Consider the following 7,648-nt stretch of genomic DNA (forward strand, 5'->3'; position numbering starts at 1 on the left):
ACTTAAACCCATTTTCCTTAATGTGTAAGCATTAAACACTAAAGCACAAAAAAAAAAAAAGGAGTAAGAGAACTCCTCTATTAACATGGAGGCATGATGGCTGAATCTCTATAAAAACTTGGGCCAAAACTAGTGCATCCTCTTTAAGCTTTTATTCAGCCTACAAAACAAAGAAAATCACTACACAAAAAAATTTCATCAATATGTACAATAAAAAATATAATTGAAATAAACATAGAAACCAATCATGCAAACACATGTGAACATGAGCATGCATAAAAAGAAATAACATGAAAAGTAAAACTTGGGTTGCCTCTCAAGAAGCACTTTATTTAAAGTCAAAAGCTAGACTATCAAAATAAGCTCAACCTTATAGGTTTACAGTAATCACTCTACACTTGATTCATGAATCTAACCATTTTAAGACTTCTTTTTTTACCATCTCATCACAAATATGGTCTAATGGTGGATCATGTAGGAAAGTAATCGGAGTAACTATAAACTTTTCAACCAAACCCTTAACCTTACACCTAGAAGGACTAAGGTAAGTGGGTTTTGATTTTGGTATCTAGTCAAATAACCTATCATTAACATGAACTATATCATATCCTTCTTACATCATATCCGTACCCTCTCTTTTATAAGGACTATGACAAGTATAATTAAATTGAAACTACTTAAAGACCAGTAAATTAACCAAAAATGATGCCCCATCAAATGCTACTAGACCATCACCCTCAATCTTAGCAAGACTCTAATAAGTGTCATCAAAATAAAATGTCTTATAGTCTAATGAATCTAAATTTAAAGGTTTAATCACTTTAGAGAGAGTATCAAGATCAATTAAAGGTTCACTACTAAAAGGTGATGCAAATCAAAAAGTAAAGGCTACTAATATCTCACTACATCCTCACTTAAATTCATGTCTTCTATTTCCTCGACTGCAAGGGAGTCTTCAAAATGTAAAACAAAGTGTTATAGGTATAAAGCATCATGAATCACATCACTAAATACCACTACTATTAAACATTCATCAAAATCATCAGGGAATGGCAAAGTTTTAAAAAGATGTAAAATGACCTTCTGATCTTGAACTTGGATAGTCAATTCTTTTTTTTGCACATCAATCAAAGCTGTAGTAATAGCTAAAAAAGATTTCCCATAAATAATCGGGATCGCATGACCACCTCCATCTCTATAACCATAAAATCAAAAAGTAAAATGAATTTCTCTACCCTAATAAAGACATCTTTCACAATCCTTCTAGGGTATTTTAGTGACCTGTCGACCAATTGTAGAGTAACTAAGATGGGTTTAGCCTTGCCTATGCTTAATCTTTAAAAAATGGACCAAGATATTAAGTTAATGCTAGCACATAGGTAACACAAGGTTCTATCAAAGGATATACTACCTATAGCACATGAAATGGTAAAGCTATTAAGATTTTTAAATTTCATAGGTAGTCCTCTCTTAATCATAAATATGCACTCACTGGTAAGTGCAACTATCTTATAATCTTTCATTCTCCTATTCCAAAAAATAATGTCTTTTATAAATTTTACATAGGTAGGCATTTGCTTAAGTGCATCTACAAATGGGATAATAATGTGCGACTTCTTAAACACCTTTAGAAATTTAGAGAATTGTTTCTCTTTCTTTTACTTTTCAAACCTCTAAGGAAAATGAATATATGATCTAAGTGGCTTAACTCTAGAAGGAGCAAGCTTAGATAAATTGGGTAAAACACTATGTGATGGTGTATGTGGTAACTGAGTAAGAACATATGCTACATCCTTATCCTTTTTCTTACTCTTCTTTTCATTATGAACTAGTTCGTTATCGGGCTTATCATCATCAAACTATTCATTTGCCATATCTTGAGAACCTATCGAGCTTTATCCACTAGCTAACTGCCTCTCACTCCTAAATGTGATTGCTTTGCAGTACTTTTTTCTCTCCCTCCTATGATTGATATTTGTCTTATTGGGTAAGGTATATTAGGGTTGGGTACTAAAAAGGGTTGCTAATTGACCAATCTAGATCTCTAAGTTTTTTATGGATGCAAACTAATTTTGAAACATAGTGTTTTGGTTCTGCATGAATGAGGTTTAAGCCCTAATAAAAGAACCTAAAAGATCCTCGATCAACGTATTTTTTTTAGAGATGACATAGATGGATATATAGGTATGTAGTGCTGTGATGGCTACTGGTGCTAAAAAAATGTTTGTTGAAAGCTTGGTAGGTAAGATGGTCTAGTGTATTAAGGCTGTTATAGTACCTAAATAGATTGGATAGAAATAGGGTTATTTTTTCAACTTGGGCCGTATGTGGGAACATAGAGGTTATTAGGTTACTTAGAAGTTTGTCCTATATAATGGATACTCTCTGGATAGGTGCTCAAACATAACCCCCTTGGGTGTCCTACCTCACATACATCACACTAGGATTTGGCTTAGAAGGTGTAACCTAAAAATGTAAAGACTACAAATTTGGCTAGGGAATCTACCTTAGCACTAAGTGTTGTAAGCTCATTAACCTCGTACACCCTTGAAGCTTTTTTTGGATGTTGTCTCTCATTAAACAACTAACAATTATTAGTCATCATATCCTTAATAAGCTCATAAGTTATATAAGAAGTCTTACTTATCAAAGCACCTCCTGATGTAGCATCTAAAAATGACCTAATGTTAGGCACTAACCCATTATAAAAAAATTAGATCTCCAACCATTTTGATAGTCTATAGTGTGGACACTAACTCAAGAGCTCTTTGTATCTTTCCCATGCCTCATACAAGGTCTCTGACTCATATTAGGCAAATGTAGGGATCTCATTTTAAAGCTTGGTCATCTTAGTTGGAGGAAAAAATTTAGCCATGAACTTTGCACTAACTCATATCAAGTGGTGACAGAATCTAGTGGCATCGAGGCTAACCAACTCTTGGCTCTATCTCTAAGGGAAAATGAAAATAAACTAAGTTAATGGCATCCTCAATAATGCCATTATGTTTAAATGTACCATAAATCTTTAAAAAATCTTAAAGATGATCATTTAGATCCTTATGTGAATGACCACTAAATTGCATCAATTGCTATATCATCTGGATGATTGCAAATTTAATTTTAAAATTATTGGCTTGAATCACTAGCCACATAATACTAAGTTCAAAACCATTAAGATCAAGCATAGCATAATCCTTAAGAGCTCTAGTGCTTTGCTAGGCTATAATGATGGTAAGATTGATTTATCTCCTTTCAAATCCTCCTACAGGTAGCCTCATGCTAAGATCTAAAAGGATCAACTCACTATTCCTAATTGAGTGCATACATAGGCCACAATAACACTATACCTAAAGATCAACTTATAAATGAAAAACTAAATATATACAGCTAAGGAACAAAAATGAGCTACAAAGGAAACCTAGGATACATTCACCTAAAATCGAAGCTAGCCTAAGCTCTAGTCTAAGTATGTACATTAAAAAGAACCAATCTATAGAAGAGTATGTTGATGATTGATATTAACCAAGGAATCTTAAATCCTAATCCCCAGCAACAGTGCTAAAAACTTAAACTAGAAAAAAATCTGCAAGCACAAAGGCTGTACAAATAATAATAGTGACTAAAAGGTCAAGATATCGATCCCACAAGAATTAGGTAAAAATTCATATGCTAAGTACTGGTTATCACCGTATCTTTTAAAAGTTGGTTTAACCAAAAAATATCCATGAAAAATTTAAAATTCTACTAAAAAAATTTCAATTAATCGACTAAAACTAACTAACAAATAAAGACATGAAAAAAATGATCAAATTGCAAAAAAAATTTTATAACTAGTCCTAAAATGCAAGAACAAGCAATAGTTAAAATAAAATGCAAAAGTAAAAATCATGAGTTGAATGCAATTACAAAATTCACATGAAAATAATGCCTAAATTCTGAAATTAAAGAAATTGAAATGATGCCACATAGAGCTTGGAAATGACGCCAAGCATGATCACGAAATGAAAGCTAAATGTTGCAATTGTAACTAAAACTAAGCATGAAGAGGTTTTTGAATCTAAACTGAATTTGAAACAACTATTAACCAGCCTATATAAACATATGATCCAATAATAATGACTAAATAGAATGTAAAAGAAAAGTCAAACAAACAAAAATGCAGCAAACAAGAAACGGTAAACCCAAGCTGTAAACAAATTTTTTATTTCATGGTTTGGACTTCTAATGCACAACTAAAACTACCCTAAACTGGAATATGTATGAGAGAATAAAGGACTAAATGAAAAATTAAATTAAAGAAGAAAACATACAAAAATTACACAAATAGTGCAAAAAAAAAAAAAAAAAACTAACTCCAAATCTAATTTGCATTGGACCAGCATGAATATTACAAAGGAAAAAAAATTCAAGATGTGATCATATGCTAGAAAAGAACTTTATCTAAGCTATAACAACCTAGATTTATGAGCAACTACCTAAATCAACAAGAAAATTGCATGAATGAACAACAAAATCAACTTATTAAATTCAAATTCAAAATCAGTGTAGAATCTGGAAAAACAGAACATCTTTAAAGAAAATTATCCAAACAGCAATGAAAAACATGAAATAAATTGCACAAAATTAATCTAAGAAAGTTAACAAATAGAAACAAAGATCTAAGGAAGAAAAGAACACAAACTAATCACCAAACTAGGGAGAAGTCCATGCCAAATTAGTTGCTCAAAACTGGAACTACACTATCACTTACATCTAGTTGAAATTTCCAAGCTTAATTTGGAATGTTGTGGTGAGAGTTTGAAGCATAATTTTATATATATATTTTATGTCTATGAGTTAGGAAACTATGAAAAAAAATTGAGCAAAAACAAGTAAGATTTGGTAGAGATATGATCCAACCACAGGTAGGTCAAAGTAGACAAATTTAAAAATAGTTTTGCATATCAATGAAAAATCAGTAGATTTGAACTAGAAAATGAATTCAAATAGAAATTTTATAGAAAGATACTGAAATAGCACTGAAAGAAAACTTAAGAAATAGAAAAATTACAATGAAATTCAAAAGCAAAATACTAGAAATAAAGTGTTTGGCAACTAAGAAAATGTAAAGTGTAGAAAGGAAAGTACAAGAAAGTAAAAAAAGAAAAAATTTTAAATCCTAAACTAGTTCTCTCTAATGGCTGGCCTTCACCCCCTATTTATAGATAGAGGGAGGAGCTTAAGGTCCTAAAAGAATCCTAGAAAGATCTCTAGTTGGTTGGTCACTTAGAGCCTTCTTTTTAGTGTACGGTTAATGTTGTAGCACTGGTTCACGCTGGTTTATTTGACTCTTCAACAAACATGCAATCTTCTTTCTTTTTTGTGTGTTTACTACTTCAAGAGGTCAAATTAAAGACCAATTACAGCTCTTGAATATGCCACATTAGCATCCTTTTCTTGGCTCTTCATCTAGCTTGTGGAACCTTGCAACTTTGGTGCTCCTCCCCTACACCACAAACGTCCAAGCATCCTTGCATCTTTCATTTTTTTTTTCTAAAATTTTTTTTGAATGTTCTATGAATATTTTTATCACACATTTTACTAAAAAAACCTATAAAAATAATACTAAAAAAATCAAGCAAGAAAAGTCAAGAAAACTCCCTAAATGTCATTTTTGCATATTAACACTAGTTTAGGTCACTTGCACAAATTGAACCAAAATTCCTCCAAATTGTATAAAAAATGTCTAAAATTCTTTAATTTTTTTTATTTGTACCTGCACAGTCAATAAATGTGTATTTAGGAATAATTTTGTCAAAAATCTTAGGGAACAAAACAAAATATATGGAAATTGTACCAGAAATAGGCATGAAAAAGCTAAAATTTAAGTGCAATAAACCATTTCATTGATTTGGTTGGTTGAGTTTATTGGATCAAGCATGAAAATATGGAGGAAAACAACTATAGGGAAAGTTGTCCTCTCTTGAAAAATCATAAGAACCAAAGGAAACTAATATGAAAAGGTATATAAATTAACATGAAAATACATGGTAGTGAGAGCTGGGTTATACCTTCTAAAACTTTTCCCAATTTTTTTCTTTTTCTCTCCTTTCCCTTTTTTTTTTTTCACACCACCATGTTGCTACTTCCTCCATCATTTCCAGTCCTAAATGATGAATATAAAGGCCATGCAAAAGCTTCCTAGCCATTGATCATTTCTTCATCTAATGGCTCTTACCATCCCCTAAGTTTATTCATCAAGCAACCACTTTTCACCCTTAGATCTAGCCTTTTGAAATATCAATGGCTCATAACGAATATAGCACAAAATTTAGCTTATAGTGCAGCTATAGCCATGGGAAAAGACTATTTTACCGTTATTAAAAGTTTGACATTTTTGTATGATTTTCTTAGAAACCTATGGTCCCATTTTTGTTTTTGTGATTTTAATACACCAAAAATTATAAAATAATATAAAAACATGATATATAGTTTTTCATGAAAAATCAACCTTAAGAAGGTCAAATTACAAAAATACTTGTAAAAGGTATTTTGGTAATTTTGCATCTTTTAAGGTACAATCAAGGTTTTTAATGCATCAAAATTCATGAAACAATATTAAAATAAAATCTAAAGCCTTTCACAAAAAATCAACCTTGAAAATTTCAAATTATGAAAATAACCCTAAAAGGTATTTTAGTAATTTAACACATTTCGAGGTGCAATCAAGGCTTTTAATATATCAAAATTCATGAAATAATATTAAAACATGATTTAAAGTTTTTCATTAAAAATCTACCTTAAGAAAGTTAATTTATAAAAATACCTTAAAAGGCATTTCAATAATTTTACACCTTTTGAAGTGCGATAAAGGTTTTGTAATGCATAAAAAATCATGAAATAATATTAAAATAAGATCTAAAGCTTTTCGCAACAAATCAACTTTAAAAAGTCAAATTATGAAACTACCTTAAAATGATAATTTGGTAATTTAACAGCTTCTGAGGTGCAATCAAGACTTTTAGTAGATTAAGATCACAAACTATTAATCCCATTCGATTGTAAGTTCCAAGCGTTGGCTTAGTCTGCCCAAGTTTGATCGATTTTGGATAGATTTGAGTTTGTTTGACAACATTTGACTAAGTTTGACTGAGAGGTATTCGAGTTAATTTGGTCTTCAATTTACTTTTCAAAATTTGTCACTATTAAATAAATGTTAGATTTGAACTGGACCAAACTTTAAAACCCTCACAACTGGCTAGAATTTGCTTGAACAAAATTAGGTGTCTACAAAGATTTATAATCTTCACTTTAGTGATCTAGTCAAGAGTAAACCTAGTGCATTCTATTGATTACTAAAGGTGATCTAACAATTGGTGACTTGACTATCAGCAAACCAATTTTACCTAAGCCTATGCATAGTCACTTTATAATCCCTTCATGTTTGGGGGCAATTGTTATACTTTTTATCCTCTCAGGCCTAAGGTCTAAGACAATAACAAGCTCGTGAAGCCCATAACTAAGGAGATGTGCATGTAACACTAAAGAGCAAATGTCATCTATCTAGAGAAGGCAAGATCTAAATCAGGTAAAGACTAACACACTGACAAAATGTGTAAACATACTACATAATTGGTAAAACTAACCACAACCACAAATGATCTAAGGT

The 7,648-nt window shown here is 31.1% G+C and overlaps 1 non-coding gene across 1 annotated transcript; it reads left to right on the top strand.

The window, feature by feature from the left end:
• The first annotated feature begins 2,735 nt into the window (after positions 1-2,735).
• Positions 2,736-2,842, top strand: LOC149513103 (small nucleolar RNA R71). Its single transcript, XR_016330872.1, has one exon. It is a non-coding gene; the product is annotated as a small nucleolar RNA R71 (small nucleolar RNA).
• Positions 2,843-7,648: the final 4,806 nt, after the last annotated feature.

The sequence above is a fragment of the Durio zibethinus genome, chromosome 20 (assembly GCF_047325235.1).
Source record: "Durio zibethinus cultivar Kanyao isolate XHJ-2024 chromosome 20, ASM4732523v1, whole genome shotgun sequence".
In the NCBI taxonomy this organism is placed as follows: domain Eukaryota; kingdom Viridiplantae; phylum Streptophyta; class Magnoliopsida; order Malvales; family Malvaceae; genus Durio; species Durio zibethinus.